This window comes from Petaurus breviceps, unplaced genomic scaffold, assembly GCF_028583685.1.
Source record: "Petaurus breviceps papuanus isolate PSGF00001 unplaced genomic scaffold, PetGlider_PUasm1.0 90779, whole genome shotgun sequence".
NCBI classification, from domain to species: domain Eukaryota; kingdom Metazoa; phylum Chordata; class Mammalia; order Diprotodontia; family Petauridae; genus Petaurus; species Petaurus breviceps.
Window position 1 is genome coordinate 1,807,695 of NW_027187344.1, and position 26,976 is coordinate 1,834,670.

The following is a 26,976-nucleotide window of genomic DNA, read 5'->3' on the forward strand; positions in this document are numbered from 1 at the left end:
TTTTAGTCATTCTCTATGTCTTTGATGGTACTGGTAGCCATCCAGTATCTCATGTGGCTCTTCAGGGCTTCCTGGGGGAATCAAACATGAGCAAGCATGAAGGGTGGAAGTATAGGAAACAAAGCAGATTCTATCCAGAGTAAATGACAAGTTGGAATGTGCCTTGAGGAGAGTGACCAGGATGATGAAGAAACTATGTCTTATGAGGATCACTTGAAGGACCTAGGATGATTAGCCTAGAGAAGAAACATAGGGGATCAAGTGGGAGTGAAATGAGTGTTTTGGGGGCAGTGGGGTGGTGCTGTGAATAGAGCACTGGCCCTGGGGTCAGGAGGACCTGAGTTCAAATCCAACCTCAGACACTTAACACTTACTAGCTGTGTGACCTCAAGCAAGTCACATAACTCCAATTACCCTGCCCTTCCCCCTCCAAAAAGATAAAAAAAAGGAATTAGTATTTTGAAAGATTGTGATCATAATATCAGCTCACATTTACCTAGAACTTAAGGTTTGGCAGCTGTCCTCCTCAAAACAACCTAGTAAAGTAAGTGATGACAAAATTAGCTAACATTTATACAATGCTTTAAACTTTGCAAAGGGCTATAGGACACTTTCCCCCCTAGTAACAATGTGCAATACTGTGCAGGGTAGAGTTTGCCTCCAGTACTCAATCCTTTCTGCTCCCTATTAGATTGGGTCGGAGCCAAATTCTTTCCAAGCCTTTCCTACTTCCTCCCTGAGGGATGGTTTAGGATGTGATCTTTACTCTGGTCACAACCCTCTCCTTCCTACCCTTTTTCTCTCTGAATATTTAATCAGCCATACCCTGGTTCAAAATAATTTCAGTGGCTATATAATAGTCCTGAAGCCCACAATGGTCACTTTCTCTATTTTATAGAGTTTATATTGGAATAAAAACTATTTATAAAATCATAATAACCTAGAAGTGCTCCCCCCCCCCAAAAAAAATTAGGAAAATTCCTAACATTCAACACAAACTTTTGGTTCACTCCCCTAAATACAATTTTTATTTATTTTTGGCTAACCCCACTCTTTTTTGTGTTTGAGGCAAAAATTTGGATACAGAAAATGTTTAGATAAAAGAAGCAAGCAGAGTTTATTTTATATCTGTCACTGGACACGCATGGGGAGGGGAAACTGGAGAAAGTATGAACTGTTTATTAAAAAGCTTTTCTCAGTTTTTAAAGAGGTTCATTTAACTGCTAGATTTAGCCCAAGTCTTTGGCTCCAAGATGCCTGATAGCTTTTTTCAATTTCTCCCTTCTCTGCTGCAGTTTAGGCCTCAATTTGCTTTCTTTTAGTTTCTCCTTTTGCCTGTTGCATCTGTGCTACCAATCCTTCTTAGTTTATCTTGTTAAATCTTTGGCAGATCTGGAGATGACATTTCCCCATTGCTGCTCCTCAGCTTTTATGTTCTTATTCCTCTCAGTCTGTATCTCATAGTGTGTGGCCTGTGTGTTCCTTTAAGAACTCCTGGAAATGACTGACGTCTTCCTTCAGGCTTAAGGATCTCAACAGTTCTGAATTACTCTCATGGAATGCTTGTCTCTCTGAACTTCATTTCCCTATTACCTCTCATTCAATCCTTATGGACATCTCTGTAAGAGAAGAGTATAGATATTATTGTCCCAAATTTACACATGAAGAAATAAAAGTTCAGTAAAAACAAAGTGATTTTTAAATGGTCAAATAGCACATGTTGGAGACTAGAGTCAAACCTAGGTCTCTCCTACTCCTGGGATCAATAACTCTTTTGTGCAAATATTATAATCACAGCTTTAGAAACAAGCTAATTGAAGACCCACAGCTAGCAGGTATCCAAATCAGGTTCAAAATGAATTCTCCAGACTCCAACACTTTCTCTCCATTATGTGAAAAAGGGAAAATACTTATTTTTATGTCTCCAAAAGAACAATGAGAACGAATTACAGGAAAATAAATTTTGACTCAGATTAAGGAAAAACTTTCTAATAATTAGGGACACCTCAAAATGAAATGAATTTACCACCTTGTTTAATGAGTTCTCCAATTACTGGAGGACTTCAAGTTAATGCTGGATGATCACTCATCAGGGAAGTTATAGAGTGGGGTTCATACTTCCTGTAGAATTTGGACTAGATGATGTCCAGGACTTTTCCAACTCTGGGATCCATATTGGCTGTGTGACTCTGGGAAAGTCATAAACCTCTCAATGCCATGGGAAACTCCTCAAGACTGCCTAAGTTGCAGAGAAGATGTTACACTGCGATGATAGAGGGAGTTCCTCAGCAGAGGCTTCCTATACTGATGAAACCACAGATCTTATAAAAATAAATATTATCTCACACTCACATAGCTCTTTAAGATTTGTAAAGTGCTTTTTATATGTCATTTCCAAGCCTTTCCTGAACCCCCATTTGCCAATGCATTCTCTTAAACTTGTATTGATTTTGTATATAATTTGTATGCACTGATATGTGTACATGTTGAACATTCTGTACATAATGTCTCCCTTTGAGAATGAAAGCTCCTTGAAGGCAGAGACTGTTTCATTAATTTTTTTGTATCCCCAGTGCCAGGCACAGTGTTAATAAATATTTGTTGATTATTTGATTAATTTCACTGTGAGGCAAGAGAGGAAAACAGGGAAGATTGTGATATATTTTAGATTTTAAGAAATTTTAGACTTTAAAAAATCATCCAAAATAGCTAGACTTGGTGTTTGTTTGTTTTTGTTTGTCTTCATGCATACTTTTTGGAAAACTAAGAGAGTCATCATATCTCATTCTCTGGGGGCTCTAGAACATGAGATGATCTAGATTGTAATGATCTAGAACAATGAGATTTATTGGACAAATTCTAGAGCTGAGAAATAAAGAGGTCATTAAAATATATGTCAACAAGTTAAGAGCCTTAGCATTGAGAGAGGGATGAATAAGAGGAAAAGGTATTTTTGAATATACACATTTTGCTACCTATTACATATCCTCTAAAAGACTGAATAAAGCAGTGATTGCCTATAAATCTTCCCTAGTTACTTGAAAAACTGAAAATGTTGCTGATGTGCTTGGGAATGTAATTCATGTTTTTGTGCTTACACACAGAATTGTAGAATGTCCAACCTAGAAAGGGCCCCAGAGGTAATCTTGTCCAATCTCTCAAAGTATGGTTGGAGAAATGCGGGCATGGAGAGAAGCAGTGACTTATGTGGAACCACAAAGCTGCCACACAGGGACAGAGAGAGGCAGGACTATAACCCAGATCTCTTTTCTCTTGTCTAGGACTTCCACTGATTTTGGAAATGGTCCATCAAATTACACTTCCCCAAATGGAAGTCTAATAAAAGAAAATGGTAGTTTCCTGTTTTGTAAATATACCTCAGTCTTATTTTTAGTTATTGTTAGCCCTTTTCCATCTGTCTTTCATTTTTTTTTTTTGCTGTTTTTGATAGTTTTTTTTTTCACTTGCCATTGATGTGAGGTCAGGCACTGAGGCAGATAGACTTCAATGCAATCGTTGAAGCTTTTGAGAGCCAAATAGGTCAGCACCACCAGAAACATTTGAAAAATGACAAGATTCAACTTCCTTCCCTGGAGGGGAATGATGTGAAGTACTTAAAGAGTAAAGGAGATTAAGCAGATGAAATAAAAGTTTCACAGTCTGGAAAAAGAAAAAAACCCAATTTCTATAGTTTCTATCTTTCATGAGAGCTATGTCAGCATAGGCCAAGGGAAATAGGAACATTAAAAGAGTTACCAAGATAGCTCAGGCTCTACACCTCCCAAAGAGAATTGCAGCAAGGGACCTTAGTTTAACTATATTGGTAGATAAATCAATCAGAGCTCTGGAGATAATTGATTAGCTCTCCACCTCCATTTGATTTGCCCAAGTCAGAACAGAGTTCCAACTGTGACATTTCAGCAAAATAATAAACAGTTCCTAGATGTAAGAGTTGAATCATAGAACTAGAAACTGAGTTTACATCTTGTTTGGTGCTGTAGCCAACTGGAAAGATGACTCAAGAGACATTGCAAAGGCAATTACTGACAATTTCATGAACAGCACTTCAGATTTGCCATAAACTTGAAGACCTGTTACCCTTGAAGTATAAGAAGAGACCAAAGGAAGGTTGGGACAAGAAGGAAGAGAGAAAGCAAGGAAGAGTTCCTTGGAGGAAGTCAAGGAAAAATTCTCATAAAGTTTAACTCAGTGAGTTGAGAAAGATAATCCTCATCATTATAATTCAGGGCTCTTCTGAGAATAAAAGAAAATAGACTAAGGCCATGGTTGCCAGAGGCAAATTATAGAATATTAGAGGCAAAAGGTATAATTGATATAATTCTTGATATAATTCCTTCATTTTACATGTGGGGAAGCTGAAGTCCAGAGAGGAGAATAAATTACTTAGAGATTTTTAGTCTTTTAAATTTTTGTGCTAATAACCAAAAAAAATCTACTTCTAAATTGTACACCTCTGCCTCTGACATCTTGATATATCCCACAGTGTCTACTACACAGTCTTACATATACTAAGTGCTCAGCAAATGTGTATTGAATAAATGTGGCTATTTGTTGCTAAAAAAAAAAGCAAGCTTAATCATAGTCACACTCTAGCCCATTTAGTAATGACTTGGTAGGGTTTTTTACTTCTTAATTGGGAACATATTCCCCCTTGGGCACAATTTAACAGAAGATGATTTTTTAAAAAAATTGCCAATCTGCAGTTAGGACCTAATTGAAGTAAAGTAGCAAAAATTCTCTTTAGAAAAACCAATCTAAGCATATTGAATTCTTGGCACCATGTTTTAGAATTTCCTGATGCATAGTAAAATTTTTTCAGTCTCTCATTTTTATTTTTAATGCATCTTTATATTTTACATATCTTTCTTAGAGACTTTCTTATCCATTTTGCTTTTCTCTTTCTTTTTATTGGTTTGTTTAATCCATTTACATTTAAGATAAGAATTTCTAGGTTTTTCATTTTCCTCCATTTATTTATTTTGTATCAATATTTTCCCCCTTTCTTTTAAAAATCAACACTTTATGGGCAGGAGATTAGGATGAAGACTGGAGCAAAAGGGGTATGGGTTGAAGTCAAAGGCTGAAAAGTGAGGTTTCAGGCACTCTCTTTGTCTATTATGAAAGACAGGGCTACTGGACTGCACATAGCAACTCTCTTCTTCAATCCCATTTGTGCATCAGTTCATTTGTAGGGATTATCCCAGGCTTTGTTGTTGTTCAGTGTAAGGGTTATGGGATTTAAAGATCTTCCATGCCCCGTTGGACTTGCTGACGTAGCAGGAAGGGGCGGAGCAAGAGGAAGCGGAAGCCAAGCTAGCGTTCCTGCGGTGGCTGGCGGTGGTGGCAACGGCGGCGGCAGCAGCAGAGGCAGTGGCAGCACGAAGCCCTTTTTGAGTTAGGACTGCTAAGGACTTTCTGCTAAGGACTCCTGCTGAGGACTGCCAGGGCCAGGGGCCGGAGCTGCTGGGAGCGCGCTTCCAGGACGCTGGCTGGTTGCTGTGCGTGGGGAGAGGAGGACCTTTGCCTGAGGTAGCCTGTTCTGTTTTAAAGGCTTGAAAATGTGGGTGCTTTCTACTTTATCTACCTGTGCCAATATCATAACTACTCTGATGGCTTTCACTTTCTGGTTTTGGGACTCAGTCTTTTGGTATCTTAATAAATTTTCTAGTTTATTTCCTCATATGGCAAACATGATGTATTTTGTAATGGATAATTATATCAGCATATTTGTAATCTCCATAGGCATTGTGAATATGGCATTGCTGATACATTCAGTCATTTCAGTCATGTCTGACTCTTTGTGATCCTATTTGGAGTTTACTTGGCAAAGATACTGGAATGGTTTGCCATTTCCTTCTCCAGGGCATTTTACAGATGAGGAAACTGAGGCAGACAGGGTTAAATGACTTGCCCAAGGTCACACAGTTAGTAAATGTTAAGTGTCTGAGGTTGGATTTGAACTCAGGTCTTCCTGACTCCAGGCCCTATGCTCTATCCGTTGCCCCACCTGGCTGCACACATTCCATGCTACCTTTGTCTTATTTTTAATTTTCTTCTTTAGGGTTTTGTTATTTTGTTTTGTAGGGCCTTCTTATGATTAAGGCCTACATATACTGCTTCTAGATATATTTCTTACCTGCCATCCTAGAGAATACATTCTCAGATGCCTTTGCTTCTGGGTGTGAGATGCAGTCCTGTTCTTCATTCCTTGCCTTCACCATCTTCTCATATACAACTCTAGTGGTAATAATGTAATTAAAATAAGCCCTGACCTCAAGAAGCCCTACATACTGTAGAGCTCTAGGTGAAGCATAGACTCAGCTACCAATCAGTTACCTATAATATGTATCTAGAAGAGTGCCTTGCACCATGCTAATTCTCTATTGTTCTTTAAAAAAATATGGAAGGAGGTGGGGCAGACATTAGTATAGGAAACAGCGAAATGAGAAATTCTCTGTACCTGAATACTGACATCTGACACTTACAGTCTAAAAAGAGATACCTGAGACCCTGCTAGTGGGTTGCACAAATAGCAGGTGTCAGAGATGGGACTTGAACTCATGTTTTCCTGACTCTCTTGTGCTTTCTAGCCTTTATACCACATTGCCTCTCTTATAGTCTAATATACTTCTAACATGGTACTTGAAAAGGTTAGTACTTTCATCTCATCATATGAAATCCATGCACTATTAAACAGAAATAAATACAATGTGTCCACACATTCCTCTGGAATGTTGTTGTTTTTTACTTCTACTTTTTTTTATTCCCAAATACATTTTGTTGATGCCTTTTGTCTTTACATGACACACGTCTTCCTCATCCTCTGCAGATTGAACTCTCCCTTGTGACAGAGAAAACCCAAGCTTGTGCCCATGTTCTTCCTTCTACCAAATTCCTCCTTCGACATCAAAGCATCCAGGAATTGAGCCAGGAGCTGAGTTTTCACAGGGAGAGGTAAGGTGCCTTCCCTGAATTTACAATACAGTGTGAGTTAGTGGTCAAATCCAATGGACTGAGATTCTATGCATGAGGGAGGATGGAGGCTGAAATCACACCTTCTTTTCCTCCTTTTTTTCTGTACAAGTTTAATTCAATTCTATTCAACAAATATTTAAGTGCTTTCTATGTATAAAGTGTTGTGCTTGATACTGGGAATACAAACAAAGAGACCCAATCCGTGCCCTCAAGAAACTTACATTCTATTGGAAGGGACATATACACCAATAGATAAATATAAAATAGAGGAGAGTAAGAGCAATGTCAATCACAACAGAAGGGGAAAGGGTGCTAGTTAGCAGCAGGCCTTCCTGATGTTCTCTGCGCAGGACTTTCCATCTCCTACCTTGATGCTTTTGCATAGGCTGTGCCCCATGCTCTCCCTCCTTATGTCTGCCACCCCAAATCCCTAGATCCCTTCAAGGTCTAGGTCAAAGGTCACTTCTTATAGGCTACCTTTTCTGATTCTACCAGTTGTTAGCATTCCTCACCCCATCCTGAACTTACATTGTAATCATTTTGTATATATTTAAAATGTACTTTTTCTGTATTTATATATATATTACTGTATTCATTTCTTTATGCAAACGTTATTCTCATTCTCCCTCTTGCTCCACTCCAATAAGTTATTTGAGGGCATATAGACAGTTAACTTTTGTCTTTATATCTTCAGTGCCTAGTATGGGGCCTGGCACTATAGTAGTAAGTTCTGCAATCGAACTAATGAAATCTTTCATTTTTCCATCCCCAATGCCATCCTGCATTACCTCATGCCTGAGTGATTGCAATGTCTTCTGATAGGCTAGTCCCTTATCACCAATTCAATCTGTATACAATATCAGATTCTAATTTTTGAAGCACCTTTTTACATGTACAAATCCTCCCATTACCCTATTCAAAAGTCTTCAATAGCTCCCTATTGCCCATAGGATCATAGAACTTAGAACTGGAAGCCACATTGAAGATAACTTATTTCAACCCCCTTCATTTTGTGTGTAAGTGATGGTCATACCAGTTTCCCTTATTTGCTTTCCAATTATCACCTGGGGTGGTGGTAGTTTGGGGGGGGGGCAGAAAGAGACTGACGGTGATTCAGAAGATCATCCCTTCACCCTCTCATTTGGAGTCTTGGCCCCGTCATCATGACACTCTGGTCACTCCTCAGGACTAGAGATGCCCTCACTCTTGGAGTAAATTCCTCACCAAGAGAACAGAGCTATGAGGAAGACAGTACATGGGCATACTGATTCTAAGCTCCTTCTTCCTCCCATAGCTCTGGAGTTTAAGGCTTTTCCTCCAACAAGTAGACAGTAAGGGGTTATGACTGTCATGGTGCAGGGAGTAGAAGGAGATGTTTCTGGTTTTTGCTGTTTTGCCATCGAAACTGAGAATCCTGGGAGGATTCCACAGGTAGCTGTACTGACTAATGCAGCTACCTTCAGAGTTTACCATAGAAGCTGTGGCAGGAGAGCTGAGACAGATCCCAGGGCAGACACAAGACCAAGGCATTGTGGAGGCAATGATGGAGTTCTAGGAGCTACAGCAAAACCAAAGGGTAAATGAGAAGGCCAAAAAACTGTTTGGACCCCTGGCACTCACTCCTATCTCATTGCTTTCACTGTTTTAGTTTGGCTGGGCCCTAGATTGCAACACCATCCCCCACCAAAATTCCTTTTCCCTTTAAATTCAATTTTCACAACTTGAGGATATGGAAGGAGACTTGAATGTGGATGGACAGTTTCTTTGAAATTTTACTGTGCCTACTAGACTATATGGCCACAGAAAAGTTGAGAATTTGTCTAATATCAACATTGAGTGAGAGTACTTGACCTTTTTCTGTGTCCCACACCCGTGTGGCAATCTGATGAAGCCTGTGAACCCCTCTGCAGAATAATGTTTATAAATTCATAAAATAAAATGCAGAGAATATAAAGGAAACCAATTATATTGAAATTCAAATGTAATTATTTTCCCCATTCAAGTTCATGAACTCCCTAAAATATAGCCACAGATGAGAAGAATATCTGTAGATCCCAGGATAAGAATACCTGACATAGAGAGTTGAAACTGAGTTCAGAAATTTCGCAAAAAAGTAAGGTAGGGCAAGTCATTTTTTGAAACACCTTTTTACATATACAGATTCTTCCATTACCCTGCTCAAAAGTCTTCAACAGCTCCCTATTGCCCATAGGATCATAGGGCTTAGAACTGGAAGTCACCTTGATGATAATTTATTTCAGTCCCTTCATTTTTTGTGTAACTGATGGTCATACCAGTTTCCCTTATCTTCTTTCCAAATATCATCACTTGGGGTGGTGGTAGTTTGAGGTGGGGGGCATTGAGATATCCATATTTCAATAGTGACGAGCTATGGCTTGCATTGTATTCTAGGTTTATTCAGTCTTTGTCTGAAAGAGTTTTTCTCTTGTCAAACCCTTTGGAAGTTGGAAGCTTGGTGGGACTGGCCTGTCTATGCATATGCTTGGAAGGAATCTTTCATGGATACCACACAAGGACTTTAAAGGGACCACTGGGGGAGGCTAAGTGGCACAGTGAATAGAGCACTGGCCCTGGAGTCAGGAGGACCTGAGATCAAATCCAGCCTCAGACACTTAACATAAAAACTAGCTGTGTGACCTTGGGCAAGTCACTTAACCCCAATTGCCCTCCAAAAAGCAAAAAAAAAAAAGGACCACTAGACTGTTGATTGGAGTGCCACTCTAGTTTGTGGTCAAAAGTAAGAAACTAGAGTCCCTTGCTGTTTAATGGCAAAGTGACACCCTACAGATTTATTGGAGTCAGAACATAAGCCTTCTTCTACAGCTATTCCAGCACCTACTGTATCATCTAGTACACCAACTCCACATCTGCATAGCCTCTACCTGGACTACATGTGGATGAAAAAATGGGAGCTCAGAGAGGTTAGAAAAATTTCTCAAGGTCACACAAGTAATAAGTAGCAGAACTGAATTTCTAATTACAAATGTAGTCTACTATCCGTTCTGTCAAATCCAAACTTCTTAGCATGGTCTTCCAGAGTCTGGCACCAGAGTCTCCAACTTGATCTCCCACAACTTCCCTGCACAAACCCTGTCTGCTCCAGTTAAATGGGTCTCCTTATTGTGTGTGAATCTGCTTTCTTCCCTGGACTCTATTGACTTAATTACTGCTTTCTCACTGTGTTCTGAATTCCAGGTAGACACCCTGCCTGTCTTTAAGAAAATTTATCTTGTGACTAAATGAATTATTTATTTTGGCCAGTTCTCAAGAACTCATCTCTTTTCATAGACCATGTCTCATATAGATGTGACATTAAACATCCATATGCTTCTCACCCCAGTTCCAGAGTCCAAGGGAGAAGCCCAGACCCTCTTCTCCTGTTAGAATATGAAGTAGGGGCATGCTGCCAGGGGCAGGTTAGGGGCATGCATTTTCTCAGTCTGATGAGGGGGCAGCACAGGTGGAATTTTTTTATAGACTTTTGACTTTGGTGTTGGTTGATTAGGAGGAGATATGAGGGAGTATTTCAATCTGTTATGTATGATTTAAAAAAACTTGTTTAATAATGAAAATATAACATAAGAAAAAAAGGATATAAGGTTGACATTAATTCTTAGTATCAACCCCAAACAAGATCCCAGTTTATCCTCAATATTTTCCCCTACCCCCCACCATGCATTTTTCAATCCTAGGACATTTCTATACTTATAAAATTTTTTTTTTCATTTCTATACTTTTTTCCCCCTAACAGTTTGGAACTTTGTGGACAAACTACTAATAAGCTTAATTATGACTAGCTGTGCAGTAGTCAACAGAAAAGGGTGGGGGTAGAGCCTAGGTTTCACGTGCCAATATAGCCATGAGTCTTGGAAAGCCCATGAGAAGCACTGAGATCTCAAGTATGTCCAAGATTTATCTTCAGACAAAACACAGAGATTTAGGGTATAGAGATCAGGACTATACCTCTATAAGTGATATGTGAAAGTAATCCCTTGATTAGAAATGGATTTACCAGTGAAAACAGCCTTAGAAAGCCATGACTCCTCATCAAGAGAAAGATGGGATTTGTCACCTGACCAAGAAAATCTATGTGACCTTGGGCAAATAATTTTACTTCTCTGGACCTTAGGTTTTTCATCTATATATAAATGCACCAAGGGCCCTCAGAAAGCTACTCTAGGTTCCAAGTACTACAGCCATACAGAGAAATGTTAGTTAAAAGGGTGCCTCATAAGCTAAAAGATAAGGATATTGAAAATGCCCAACACAATATTACAGAAAGTTTGGGTAGGTGTGAAATATTTACTAATTCATGTAAGGGGATAAACCACAACCCATGAGATTTTTGTCATTTATCATTATTTGTCACTTGTCTGAAATAGTTTTCTACTATCTCTGGTGAGATAGCTGTTGGACAGGACATCTGGAAATTTGCAGCTAGGTCTCTCCAAAGAGATACAAAGAGAGCTCAGAACTAACCTTGCAAATGGAGACATGGTTTGAAGAGGCTGGGGGATAGGTGAGTGGACCTCCAGGTATTACAAGTAATAGAAATAACAATATTTATATGAAATAATCTATAATTAAATTAATATTAAATAATAATAATATCCAGGTACAACAAATAGCATAAATAATAATCCTTGCCCTATGTATATCACTGGGTCTCCCCTGCACTTGTTACAGAGTTTGGCACTTAGTAAACCTCAATAGATTTTACTGAATAACATATTGATGTACTTCTTAACAGCAGTTAAGAAGATAAGTGTATTGTCCTTTAAGCCAACGTAAGTGCCTATCTCAAATAAAAATACCACGATATTTTAAGAAATGAACTTTGAACTGGGAGAAGAGTAAAGGAAACAAGTTATTCCCCTGCTCCTTTTCAAACGACCTGGCATTCTGATAATGTGGAACTCTCAAGGTACTCCTCTATGGGCCTCTACCACTTTCCTCTAGCACTTCACTTGGCTGAGATAGTTTCCACCATGTTTAAAGGAGGAAAGCGTGAAACACACCAAAAGGGCCTTTCATCTTAAGACAGTGCCTTTGATAAGTACTGGGGAATGACAGCCAAGGCCCTGTCTTTCATATGCTATAATGTGGAACTGCCTGGAGATGTGCACACCCACTGGGAGATAGCAAAGGGAAGTTTTACCAACTCCTAATTGAGAGCTCACCCCATAGCACAGAGAGTCCAGCTTGGCTCTAATGTGCAAAGTCATTTTGCTGTCTTGGAGCCAAAGGAGCTACCTTACCAAGAGGGTGGGACTAGGTTTTTTGGGATCTCCTCCCAGTTACATCTTAGCTTTCCTTTTTGACCCCCAAAGCCAGCAAACTCTCAGGGAAAGAACCCCTCTGTTCTTTGGTATGAGGTGCTCTGAATTTCTGTCTACTCTGTGGGAAACGGTCTTAAAATCTCCAGCTACTTTTGTACATTAATGTGTCAGGAGGGCCACATGGTAGTGTGGAGAGAGGCCTGGGAGAATGGACACCAAGGTTCTAGTTGAGGCTCTGATTGTGTTTCATAATGTGACCTCGCTGGAGCCAGTTCAGAGAGTCATTTGTTAAATTTTCAGCATGAGCATTCGCACCTCAGAAACCAGCAAATACTGCTAAACAGGGGGCACATTTATTGTTTTATTGTCTAAACTTAAGAAAGTTAACCAAAAATGTGAATAATACAGATCAAACTTAAAAGTAAGTCCTGTAGTTTTCAGTCAGCTGTTAAACATTTACTAGTACACCCTTGGGTAAGATAATTTCCTTCTCTGGGCTTCAGTCTCTTCATTTCTAAACTCAAAAGGTTTAGGATGTCTCCACATTTCTGATATTCTCCCTTTTTTTGTCATATGTTAACATCTTAGCCCTAAATGATTTTGCAAGTGATACTGCTCCAGGGGGAAGTTCTATAGTTACTTCTTCTAATCCCGGACTGGCTTCCTCCTACATCCAGCTTTATCATTTCTTAATGTACTTCCTTTGGAAAAAGACGGGCATGAATTCTACCCATCCAGATCATTTGACCCAGCAATACCATTACTAGGTCTGTATTCCAAAGAGATAAAAAAAAAAAAAAAAGGAAAAGGACCTACTTGTACAAAAATATTTAGTGGTGGCAAAGAATTGGAAATTGAGGAGATAACCATCCATTGGGGAATGACTAAACAAGTTGTGGAATATGATTGTATTGTACTGTAATAAATGATGAGCAGAATCCTCTCAGAAAAACCTAGAAAGATTTAACATGGGCTGATACAAAGTGAAATGAGCAGAACTAGGAGAACATTGTATACAGTAACAGCAATATTGCTTGATGATCAACTATGAATGACTTAGCTATTCTCAGCAATATGTTGATTCAAGACAATTCTGAAGGACTTATGAAAAATGCTATCCATCTTCAGAGAAAGAACTGATTGAGTTAGAATGCAGATCAAAGCATACTTTTTAAACTTCCTTTATTTCTTCTTCTCTTCCTCCTCTTCCTCCTCCTCCTCCTCCTCCTCCTCCTCCTCCTCCTCCTCCTCCTCCTCCTTCTTCTTCTTCTTCTTCTTCTTCTTCTTCTTCTTCTTCTTCTTCTTCTTCTTCTTCTTCTTCTTCTTCTTCTTCTTCTTCTTCTTCTCCTCCTTCTCTTCCTCTGCCTACTTCTCCTCCTCCTTCTTCTTCTCCTTCCTCTTCTTTCTCTTTCTCCTCTTCTTCTTGTTTTGGCTTGTGTTTTCTTTCACAACATGACTATCATGGAAATATGTTTTACAAGAATGAATATGTGTGTGCATATAATACTATATCAGATTGCTTGCCTTCTCAATAAAGGAGGAGGAAGAGAATTTGGAACTCAAGAAAAATTTTAATGTATTTTATTTCCACCCCCCAATTACATATTAAAACAATTTTTAAACTTTTGATTTCCAAATTCTATCCCTCCCCCCTCCCTGAGACAGCAATCAGATATAAGTCATATATGTACAATCATGTAAAACATTTCTATATTAGTCATTTTGCACAAGAAGACTCAAATAAGAGAAAATGAAAGAAGGTGAAAAAGAGCATGCTTTGGTCTGTATTCAAACAATATCAGTTCTTTAGTGTGCTTCATCATTAGTACTTTGGGATTGTCTTGGATCATTATATTACTGAGAATAGCTAAGTCATTTACAATTCTTCATCGAACAATATTGCTGTCACTGTGTACAATGTTCTCCTGGTTCTGTTCACTTCACTTTGCATCAGTTCATTCAAGTCTTCTAGGTTTTTCTGAAATCATCTTGCTTGTCATTTCTTATAGTACAATAGTATTCCATTGCAATCATATACACAGCTTGTTTAGTCATTTCCCAATTGATGGACATCCCTTCAATTTCCAATTCTTACCCATCACATAAAGAACTGCTATAATTATTTTTGTACATTTAAGTCCTTTCCTCCCCCCTCCTTTTTTATTTCTTTGGGATATTGGCCTAGCAGTGGTATTATTGTTAGATCAAAGCATATGCACAGTTTTATAGCCCTTTGGGTATAGAACTCATCATTTAAAAAAATAAACTTTTTTTTCATGTAGTTGGGGAAAAATAAAATATTCAATAAAAAAGGAAGTCCACATAGCATAGGTAGATTTGAAGGACTTTGATGAAGATGTTTACATCCATTTTGGTTCTAGTCCTGCTTGCACCTACTGATGTCACTGGCCCAAAAGGGGATGTCCTTGCCATTGCTACTGCCACATTCATAGTCAAGGTCATGATTCCTGGATACTCCTGTGATGTTTCCCTATACTTATCTCATTCTTTTTCCCAGTAGTCCTCAAGTTTGCTCTCTTTTCATTAGTGCCAATGCCCTGGGCATCAGATAATGTGGGAAACAAAGTCATTGTTTCCTTCTAGTCAATGTCTATACCCTGGATGTAGTGTAGTGGGAGAAATAAGTCCCTTCTTTATTGGCAATGACCTCTACAGTGACATAAAGCAATTGGATCATAGCATATAGCACTACAGGGAACCTTAGAGCTTATTTAGTGTAACCTCTTATTTTATAGATAACTGAGAAGTGATTTGTCTACAATTACACAAATAACAAAACTAGAATGAAAACCCAGGTTCTTTGTCTTCAGATCTAGGGCTCTTACCCTCTAGTAACACATCAGGAGCACATTTTTTTTTCTTTTCCTTTTTAAAAAAAAATTTTTGGAGGAAATTGGGGTTAAGTGACTTGCCCAGGATCACACAGCTAGTAAGTGTCTGAGGCTGGATTTGAACTCAGGTCCTCCTGATTCTAGGGCCAGTGCTCTCTCCATTGTACTACCTAGTTGCCCCCAGCAGCACAATTTTCAAAATTGTGTGAGACTTTGAAATCTTTCCAAAAGTCCACAATGAAATGCCTTATCCTGTGTCTAGTTGGGCAGGGGAGAGGGCAGCAAATACTGTCACTATTCATGTGGCATAACTGCTAATAAGCAAACTCATGGCAAAGGTAAAGGATCTCTTTAATTATTGGTGAGAGGTATCAAAATTATTGTCCAAGAAACCTTACTGCACAGTTCATAGATAGAAATTCCATTTTTCTAATCAGTTCATTAAGAACAAGCTGGGAACAATGAGTAAAACTAAGAAAATAGTACATTAAGTAAGATGGTATTAATGTTTAGGTGGGGTAGGGGAAACATCAGTTATCTACACAGACTTTGGCAGAACTGCTGAATTTCAAGGAAACATGGAGGTAAGCTTTTCGAATAAGATTCTGTTTGATCAATGGTAATGGGCCTGGATTTAGCTTAAGAAGACCAGCAGTCCCTCTGGCCTCTGGCTGAGGTAGAAGATTGGCATGCCTAAATCTCCTTCCCATTTGTCTGACTGTGGGACTTGGCTTTGGATAAACTCCCCACCCTACCCCCACCCCCACTGGATTCAGTTTCCAGGTCTGGCATCCTTATTCAAGGAAAAGAACTCTCCCCAGGGTCCTGTCATTTCGTGCAATATATTTTGTTTTGTTACAGAGAAAGTGTATTGATCGAACAGCTCAATTCTGTTAGCAGGTGCAGGTCAATTTTCTATTCCAATTTGCTGCATGGAGTATTTATTCTTTTAGTGGGCTACTTTCTACTGCAAGGATGCTTCTGAGATAGGCCTGTGTTTCATCAGTAACAGATGAAAATGTCTTGAATTTGGTAGGTCAACTTCTCCCCACCCTCACCTTTACCAGCTGCCCCCAAACAGCTTCCTCTTCCAGCAGAACATCCCCCACCCCTGAAGGAAAGTAAACTAGAGGAGGGTACAATTTGCTTCACTATTGTCTTCATGTCCCCATTGCTTAATAGGTGTGGGGAACCGGAGTCCTCCAGGACACATGTGGCCCTCTAGGTCCTCAAATGTGGCCCTTTGACTGAATCTTGGATTCTTGAGGAATCTTGAGGACTTAGAGGGCCGCATATTCAGTCAAAGGACTGCACTTGAGGACTTAGAGGGCCACATATTCAGTCAAAGGGCTGCACTTGAGGACTTAGAGGGACACATATTCAGTCAAAGGGCTGCACTTGAGGACCTAGAGGGGCACATGTGGCCTCAAGGCCACAGGTTCCCCACCTGTCACCTAGGACAATGCCTGGTACATGTGATGGACTGGATGAATGTTTGTTGAATGGAGTGAAATGCTGTGCTTCAAACTGAGGAAGGACAACTGGTAGAAACTTTAATTAGCACCCAGCCAAATTCTGGAATGTGAAGGGGGAGGAGGTGAAATAACAACATTCTATACTTAGCCAAGTTTCTGCTGGAATTGATTTTTCTGAGCTTAATGGGGAGTGTGTAGCCGTGGAAATGCTGGATCGTGTGTTAGGCGGAGAAATGAGGGGCTGTGTTTCCTCCCTTGAGGTTACTTTATTTTGCCAACTGCTACTGCTCCAGTGCTTCCCCAGGCCAGAATTGTAGCTTGAGCTTTAATTTCCCTAAAAATGTTCCACTTGCCTAATGCCACCCATGGTGATGCAAACATTATATTTTATGTGGTGAAGTCTCCATGGCCATTGTATTGCCTGACGCCAAGTATCTTACTGTATCACTCGAATTAGGGTTATTTTTTCACAATCTCTAAACTCTGGTGAGCTCTGCTTTCCTGGATTCAGTTTTAATTTGCTCTCTCTATTCATCCCAGGCTCTCTTGTAATCATTCATCAAGGCTCTAGTTCTCACAATGATGCTTCAATTATCAACGCATTTGATTTGGTTTTATGACTCATCCAATCAATGGTGAATGAAGGAGTGGAGCGAGGGAAAGTGGAGATGTGCATCACGTGGGAAAGGAAAAAGAAAAAAAACAAATCAGAGATGATAAAGCTTCAGTCTAGGGCTCCAACATCTCTAAGAAAATGAAGGTTCTTAATAAGAGACAAGTGATTTACAAACTGCATTGATGAAGATAATAGTTGTTCTTTTGTTCCATCTGGAAACAGGTATTCATTGCATATGTTAAACCTGCTTTACTCTGAGGCTAGAGCTGCCAGTTTTAATTAGAGCTGTTTGGAGGACTTAAATCTTCCTGCTTTATAACAACTTTTCATCATCTCATCTTGTTGTCCCCTCCATCTAGACAATAACTGTTTTTAGGAATGGGACAAACTATGGAGGAAAAAATGGCTTAGATTTTATTCAATTGGAATATGTCACACTGGAGGAGAATGTTATACAGGGCCATTGAAAATGAAGGCGGGGTCCTCGGAAACATGCTAAAGTTGGCGAAGTTTGATTTTGGAACATCCATTCTCCTCCCATGACCTTGAATTTCAAACCCCCAACCCCTCCAGCATCCCATGCACTCAAACTACTCTACAATCACACAATGCCCATTAAAATAAAACAAAACAGACATGCCAACATCATAAAAGCAAAGACATGAATGGCAGCTAGGCATGATGAGGTACAGGCTCTGGGAACCCCCTTGAACTCTGATTGAACCTTCCTATTTGCCTGAGGCCATAGGCCTTTCATTGTGGCTTTGGCCAAATCTTTAGCCCTCCTTTGTCCAGAAACATCACATCCTTCATCCTCCCAAAATATCTATATCCAAATCTGTTCCACCCTTGAATTGGTCTAGTCCACCATTGTCTGTTGTCTCCAGGTAGCCTCCAGCAACTTCCCACCCTTGATCACTCATTTACTGTAGTCTGACCTCATTGACTCCTCCTGAAGGCCCTCCCCAAACTCCTCCTCTAGACCCTCCCTAGATTCCTCCCACAACCTTTCTGTATATAAGATCCCATCTTGCCTCCATATGGTGTGAGAGCGCCATAGAATTTTCTAGCACAGACTTGCTTTGTGTCAGATGATTCTGGCCCACTTGTCCAATACAAGCCTTACAGGTACCGAGGCTCTTTAAGAGTCTACCCAATATGGCGAACTTTTAATAAACTTTACCTTTCTTTGGCTGAGAGAAGATTTGAGTAGAATTCATTTGGCAAGACCTGGCCTGTTGGTATTTGGGGGTCTTGAGCACCCCTAGCCTAAACCTCATCATTTTATGATGACCCTCTTCAGGAGGGGTAGTGTATAGTTAGCCAAAATTAGTCAATAACTATTCATCAAACATCTACTAAGTTCAAGGAACTGTTGAGACAAAAAGAAAAAAGTCAAGTTCCTGCTCTTAAGGAATTCATAGTCCATCTGAGGAGACCTGAAAACAAACTACAACAAATAAGCCAGGTACAGGACAAATTGGAGATAATCAGTAGAGGGAAGGCACTAGAATTAAGGGGGATTAGGAAAAGTTTCTTGTAGAAGATGGAACTTTAACTGGGACTTGAAGGAAGCCAGGGTACAGATGAGGAAGGAGAATATTATGGGCATGGGGAATAGCCAGTGAAATGTTTGGAGTCTGTAGATGGTTATGGAGTTGTCTTTGGAACCAGAAAGATCTGAGTTCAAATTCTGCCTCAGACATTCATTAGCTATTCGACCCTAGGCAAATCACTTAATTTTTCTCAGCCTCAATTTCCTCATCTGCAAAATGTGAATAATAATAGCACTTACCTTACAGGGTTGTTGTGAGGACCAAAGGAAAAGTGCTTTGCAAACCTTAAAATGCTATATATCATTATTATTATTATTAAAAAGTTTTACAGATCACAGGATCCTTATCCTGTAGTAATTGCCTTCTAATCACAGATTGACATTTGACTGGTACAGCCTAAGGCATGCTCAGTCTCTATTTAATTTTTTTTATCTCATATTTTTTTTATTATCTCTTATAGATGATTCTAGTTGGTGAAATTGTTACCGATTGGAAAAGCTACTAGGATTTCTTACTAGTGACTATCAAACAGCTAATCAATTAGCAAGTATATGTTAAGTATATTTTATATGCCAGGAATATAATAGCCTGGGTATATAAATATGGGTGAAACAGGCCCTGTTTTCAAGGAACTTACAATCAAATGGTTGAAAGAACATGTATGTGTTCAAGTTTACAAAGAATGTAAATAAAATTAATACAGGTAACTTGGAAGGGCGGGGTACTAGCAGCTAGGTATGAAATGGGGAATAAGGAAGGCTTCATGTAGAAAATGACACATAGGTTTTGAAGGGAATGAAAGATTCCAAGACACAGAGAAGGGGTGAGAGTACATTCCAGGTGTTATGGATAGCTAGTACAAGGCAGCTGAAACAAGAGATGGAGCACTGTGTGTGAGGAAGTGTTGGTAGCCCAATATGGTTGCTCTGTTGGGTGCATAAAGGGGAGGACCATATTAAGAATATTGGAAAAGTGGCAAGGGCACCAGGTTATGAAGGCCTTTAAATACAAAACAAGGAAGTTTATATTTGATCCTAGAGGAAATAGGGAACCATCATTATTTTTTGAGGCTTTTATGCGGGGTGGGGTGGAGAGTACAGGATCAGATCTATGTTTTAAGGAAACCTTTTTGGTGTTTATGTGTAAGCTGGCTTGGACTAGGGAGATACTTGAGGAAAGGAACCAAAAAGTAGGTAATCAAAATATTCCCGGCAAGCAATAATGATGTTCTGAGCTAGGGGGGTGGCTATTTTAGCAGACGGAAGGCTATAGAATAATGACAGAATGGACAAGGTTTGGGGGTCTGAACATCACTGGGCCACCATGAAGCTTGGAACATCCATGAGAAATAGAAAAAGTAAAAAAAGAAAAATCAAGATATTAGGTATGAAGGTTCAGAAATTTCCCACACAAGTGAGATGTAAAAATGACCATGGAGAGGGAGCTAGGTTTGTCAGTGAGAATAAACCTAGCAGGTCTTACAGAAGAGTCAGGAGAGAAAAAGATGGAGAGGATTTTTCATTTGTTCAAAAAGCACTGAGTCATGTTGCACAAGTCATTTGACTTCTGTGGACTTTATTTACTTACCTGTAAAATCGGAATTATAGGCAGAGTCATAGGATTTAGATTTGGAGCTAGAAAAGAGCTTAGAGATCAATTAGTCTCATCTTTAAAAAATAAATGAGTTAATAATACCTACTAATCCTTTCCCCCCTTTTCTCCCAGCAGTGTAAAGAAGATGGAATAAGATGATGCAAATGAATACTCAAATGCATCCATGACTTCATCTATGTAAAGGTTCTCCCTGAGGCTGATAAGCACAAACCTCTCAAGTTTGCCCATCCTGTATGATTTCTGTCTGTGCTTCCCCAAACCCCACCACTAGAGGTCCAACCAATAAGCAAGGACCCTTCCTCAATTTCTCCTGACATTGTTAGAATATCACTGGAGCCACCATGCTATCAAAGCACAACTTAGTTTGGTACTAACTACTTAGGAAGGCTTTAAGAACAGGTCAGCCAATGGACTATGTGTGTGCCATCTTAGTACAAGCCTAGTTAACTACAGACTCATCATCAAAATGATAGTCTCTTTGGGAGACCACAACATTGCATTAAACAGTCTACCGAGGCATGGTTGAGTTGTGGTTGTGTGGCATATAAAGTAAAAGGGAAAGGGATAAGCTTTATGCCTGGCACTGTGTGAAGCTAAGTGCTTCACAAATATCATCTCATAGTGATGCTCACAACAACCTTAGAAGGTAGGTGCCATTATTATTCTATTTTTACCCCTTTTTTTACAGTTGAGGATAGTGAGACAGACAGAGCTTAAATGACTTGCCCAGGATCACATAGTTAGAAAGTGTCAGAGCCTGAATTTGAACTCAAGTGTTCCTGGCTCTAGGCCCAGTGCTCTATCCACTGTTCCTTGGTAACAAAACACTAATAAATTAAAATTTCAAAGTATCAAAATTCAAAGGATTATTAAGATCAAGTGCTTCTTGATGGGGGTATATCTATGGAAAAAGTAGGACTAGTTGCTAGTTCAACCTAAAATTAGGGACTAGGAACCTCCCAGCAGAACTATTAGAATCAGAGGACAGCTCAAGATGTCTTGGAGTTGCCTGCTGAGTTTTTGTTTCTTTTAAATATTTTGATGGATCTATTTTTTTTTTTACACTTTCATTTCTGAATATACCCCTACTCTCTTTCCTACCTAGTGGACTGTCCCATATAACAAAGAAAAGAAGAAAGTGGTTCAGGAAAATTAATCGACATATCAGCCAAGTCTGCCAGTAAGTAATGTTTCATACTGATAGAATCCCACCTTTGTAGAGAAGAGAGGTTCTGCCTCCTTTCCTAGGGAACCTATGATCAGTTTCTATGACTAAGAGAAGAGGTAATCCTGCTAAGCACAGTGAGCATACTATGTTAGGCTTTCTTTTTGGAAGGAACTTTGACATGAGACCAAGGTGTATATTAATTATTGTGGCCCCTTTTGGTAGAATCAATATCCTAACCCATACCCCCATGCAAGTTAGGCTAGTTTTTCCTTAAAAGGAATAGAGACCATTCCTAGAGATTTGATTGGCTTAAGAGACTAAAGATTACAATCCTTCACAATGAAACCCACTGTAAAAGAATGCTATCTACCTCTAGAGAGAAAACTAAGGAACTCTGAATGCATATAAAAACATGCTTTAAAAAAAGAAGTTTCTTTATTTTTATTGTTTTGTTTGTATTTTCTTTTGCAATGTGGCCTTTTACAATATGGAAATATGTTTTTCATGACTTCACTTGCATAATTGATATAAAATTCCTTGCTTTCTCAAGGGGGGAGGGGCAGGAGGGAGGGAGAAAATTTGGAACTCAGAATTTTTTGAAATAATTGTTAAAATTTTTTTCAATGTAATTCGGAAATATTTAACTAAATAAATAAAAATAATTTTTTAAAGAGACTAATGGTTATGGCTATTTTTATTACTTTCTTCTCCCTTGAGTACAAAACAGCCATGAGGAACTCCAGACCCCTCAGATGCTTGTTAGAAAGTGATGGATAATTCAGATAAGAAGATTAACTCTTTGGAATCAGCTCGAGGCGTCCTCAATGCCAGTCCTCCTTGAATGCTCTTTTCCTTCTATGCTTACGTAGATCTTTGCTGATTACCTAATGACCAGTAAGGGTTTAATTTTGTTCCACCATCAAACATAAAGTACCACGGAAGTGACCTGAGTCAGACCCAGTACAGAACATCCCTGTTTCCTGAGTGAACCCTCAGGAGGAGAAAACTTTGAAGAAGTAGATCGTCTTTTGTGTTATTTCCTGCCCTTTACCTGGAGGGCAATGGAATTACTTTGATGTCCCAGAGTATGTCCCTGCTCTGTTTCTCCATTTTCCATCTTCCAACTTCTTTAAAACAATCAAAACTTAACCTATTGGGTTTTGAAGGGATGAGATACAGTATGATCTGGACACTTTAGTAATTTGATAAATGGATCCATGTCTGTGTACAAATGGGAGAGGATTAGGAGGCTCTGGGCAGGTAATAGCCACAACAAAGAGGGTAAAGAATCACTGGTAATCTTCTCCCTGCTTTGCATCCTACCCCATGAAAGCCACTGGCCATAGAGTGACTATGGGAAACTTAGCATCCACTTTCTTTCTTCCCTGGGATTCAGGAGGCCAGACTCATCACTATCTAGGCTCCTTGGAAAACAGCCACAAGCACTACTTAGTGATGCATTATGTATGACAATAGCTCACAATGAGCTTTTAGGCATAGAGAATTTTTTTTTTACCCCCCCCCCCTTTCCCTATAACTTTACTGGAGTCTCTTGCAGCAGGGAGCATCATTATAAATATTTAAAAGAAGGTTTAAGCAGCCACACTGTGAATCCTGAATGTTAATTCCCATCTTCAAACAATCCTATCTCATAGTTTTGGGGTGCAGCACTCAGAAAGCTAACAAAATAGACAATACTTCATGGTTGAGGGGGGAGGGGAGCAACCGCTAGAAGATGATAGGAAAAGGCTGCAGATCCCAAAGGCAACTTTTCTTTCTGAAGAACTTTGTAAATAAACAAGGAGTGAACACTAGTTAATGGCAGAAAAGAGTCAGCATATTCTGCTTAATGAAGGATCAGAAGGAAGATAAAATGATTTGTAAATCAAGATCAGCCCATTCATCTATTGATCAAAAACAGCCATTGAGTTTGTCTCGGGTCAAACTCCAGCCTTCCCTTATCTTAAAAGACCTTCCTCTCTGGCAGCTAGGTGGCGCAGTAAATAGAGCACCAGCCCTAGAGTCAGGAGGACCTGAGTTCAAATTCGACCTCAGACACTTAACACAAAAACTAGCTGTGTGACCTTGGGCAAGTTAACCCCAACTGCCCTCCAAAAAAGCAAAAAATACTTCCTCTCTACTTGGTTGGTCCTACATCTCTGGGGAAAATCAGTGACTTCCACATGCCCTCTTCTTTTCACTGAGCTCTCAAAGAAATAGAACCTCATTCACTTCCTCTGTTGACTTAGGGCAGTGATGTCAAACTCAAATAGAAAAGGGGACCACTAATCCTTACATGAGGATCTCCGTGGGCTACATGCTGACTTAATTTTAAAATGTAATATTATCTATGTCTTATTGCATTTTTACTTATTTTATTAAATGTTTTCTGATTATATTTTAATCTGGTTAGAGCTGTACTCAGGAGTGTGGGTTGAATGCACCTGAAGGTGCTATGTTTGACACCTCTGATTTAGGGGACCAAGGCCTAGGGCAACAAGGAAAGAAGGAGGACAGTGGTTTCTTGGCAATGAACCCTGAAGTATTATGTTTTTCCTTCCTTGTGCCTGTAAGAAATGAACTGTGGTGATGATCTCTCTCAAAGTCTGGTCTGGGTTAAACAGAATCCTTCGAAGCAAAATGTGGGGCTCTCTGTAGGTCTATCCTTAGGAAAATTTTGAGGCAGTTCCTCACCTGGTGCCCTTGTGATACTAACTGGTTTATCTATGTTATCTACCCTTCTTGGGAAGTACCTTATATTCTATATTTTATTCAAATCACCTCCCACCCAAATTTACATACTGTATTCCCCTAGAAAAACCCCCTGTACTGTTTACTAAACCTTAAAAACTTTAAGGTGATAATGACTGTTTCAATTCAATTTAATTCAACAACAGCCACACTGTAATTAGAGAGTAGAACTTAAGATCAGGAAGATCTGGGTTCAGATACTACCTCTGACACATACTGGGTATGTTAACTTAAGTAAGTCTCAATTTCCCAGGAAACTCTAAAATTATAAATTGCAGTGGAGTTGATCTGCACTGGCAGGAATTCCTCACTGGGAGTTCTTTACCAATGAAATCACAGGTCTAATGGGGTGCTTATACCCCAGCCCTAGGACCATATCTCTCCACAGTCCAAAGACCATATCTCTGACAATAACTCATGAGTGGTGGACCAAGTATGCTAATTAGGTGGTGAACACACAATTTCTGTAGCTTGGGCGAAGTCATCATTCACTACTGGCATGGGGGCTGGGGTTGGAGGTGGGGGGAGAGTGCTTTTAAGGGGCATGTTTTTGGTCTTCTATGTCAGTAACAAGATAGCATCAGGAGTTGACTCTATAGCTTGACCTCTGGATTGTATATGGTAACTGTGGGATTCAGTACATGATAATTCTGCTGGTACAATATAGTCCTGTTTGTACAAGGGAAATTCTACAGAGGTTAGCTTGTTCTTATAACAGGGAGAGATAGTTTGCCTCATTGGGGCCCACTCATTAATATTGCCAGAGATACTGTCTTTGAACTGGGAAGAGATATAGTCACGGGACTGGGGTCCAAACACCCCATCAGGTCCAGTCCCATTTCTGCAACATGGTACAGTAGAGGCGATACCAAACTGAGAGTCTAGAGACCTGAGTTTTCAAATTCCAACACTGTCACCATTATCTGTGACCCTGGAAAAGTCAATTCTCCATGGGCCTCAGTTTCTTTATCTGCAAATGGACTAGGTCTCCCAAGTTGTTGCCAGCTCTGACATTCTGTGATTCTATGATTTTAAGTTATATGAACACTTACTTAGCAAATAACAGAGTACAGATCAATACAGTGCAGGCTGATTACATAAGTGCTGAGGGACAGACACAGAGTAAGGAGAAGAGGAATTGAGTTTAGATGAGCTCTAATAGAAGCACAAATGCTTCCAGCCCAGCAGGCGATTCTTCATTCTCTCATCTTCTAGCAGGGTGGCACCAGCAGCAATATTTATCTGATTGTTCTGCCTCCTTTTCTCAGGGCTCTTCATCATAGGAAGGCCTCCCAGGGTCATGCTGGTCATCTTGAGGTCCTCAGAGCCTGAGCTGTCAAACTCATGTCTTTCCTCTGCCCTTTGACTCAAGTGGCGTCTAGGCTTTCCTAACTGCTCAATAGCTGTCAAACGCTACTAGCCAAGTCACCAAAGGCAGAGGGCAGAAAATGCAGAAAATCTTGCTACAGGAAAGATCTTTGTGGGGGGAGGAGGGCTGGTAGGAAAGGCTTTAGCCTTTGATGAGCCTGGCTACCAAGTCATTTTGCATAGAGATGGGCAGGCAAACCCTAATTCCAATTAAGAAGCCATTCAGGAAAGACAAATGATTTCAAACTCTAAATTTGGGTGGAGAAAGTTTGGTAGAGTAGAGAGAGTCTTGACTGGTCTTGAAAAGCCAAGGTCTTAGCCTCAGCTCTGACCCTAAACCATTACTGATTTTCTGAGCCAGTCATCTGATTTAGAACTGGAAGGGACCTTGCCAACCCCTTCATTCTACACATTCTGGCTCTGCTGTCTGGCTTGGGCAAATCTCAACCATTTGGAGTCTCAAGCTCTAAATCTATTGCTCTTTCCTTGGGACCACATTGCTTCCTAAGTCACTCCAAATATCTGAGACTGTTTCTTCCTGTGTAAAATGGGGGTCAGACAATACCTGCCTACCTCACAGGGCTGTTGTGAGAATCCAACAAATAGATCATCCATGTGAAGCCGGAGCTTTGTAAAGCATAAAGGTACTGAAATGAAAAAGGGTTATTTACCACCAAGAAATCACCCTAGCCCAAGGAACTGACTCCAAAGCCACATGCCAGTCTGTGTTTATTCTCCTCTGACTTTTATGTTCCTGATGCAGGAAGCTGCTCATTGATCAATAGCCTTTCTCTAGGGTCGGTCTTTTAATGATAGTAATAAGACTTGTTAACTGTTTCCTTAACCAAAGCCAGAGATTTTCTAAAATATGTTACCTCAGTAAGGAAAACAAAATAGTGTTATGTCAAAATGGGCAGTTCTTACCCTGGGAGGGCACCTTCTTCACTCGCCTGTAAGCAGGAGGGAAGGTTAGATCCGCCAAGCTTTATTTTAGTCTCCCCTGGACAAATGCATGTAATAGCAACAGCTCTTTGCAAAGAGCTGAGCTGAGGAATGAGACCAATTAGGAGAGGCTGCAGGCCACCAGCTCGCCCTGAGGCCCTGTGTTCACTACAAACACTGAGCCATCCCACAGCTGAGCAGGATTTTAGGAGGTTTATCCCTCCCCTCTTCAGCCCCATCCTCCCAGCAAATTCCTGGCTCTTTTGCTGAGAGGTGTGTGTGTGTGTGTGTGTGTGTGTGTGTGTGTGTGTGTGTGTGTGTGTGTGTGTGTGTGTGTG

At 39.9% G+C, this 26,976-nt stretch overlaps 1 long non-coding RNA gene across 1 annotated transcript in view; it reads left to right on the forward strand.

Moving 5' to 3' along the window:
- The window catches only part of LOC138147057 (uncharacterized), a 42,783-nt gene extending 24,904 nt beyond the window's left edge, over window positions 1-17,879 (forward strand). Inside the window, exons 2-3 of the long non-coding RNA XR_011164696.1 lie at window positions 6,851-6,975; window positions 17,164-17,879. This is a non-coding gene — a long non-coding RNA (uncharacterized lncRNA). The remainder of the gene's footprint in view (window positions 1-6,850; window positions 6,976-17,163) is intronic.
- Window positions 17,880-26,976: the final 9,097 nt, after the last annotated feature.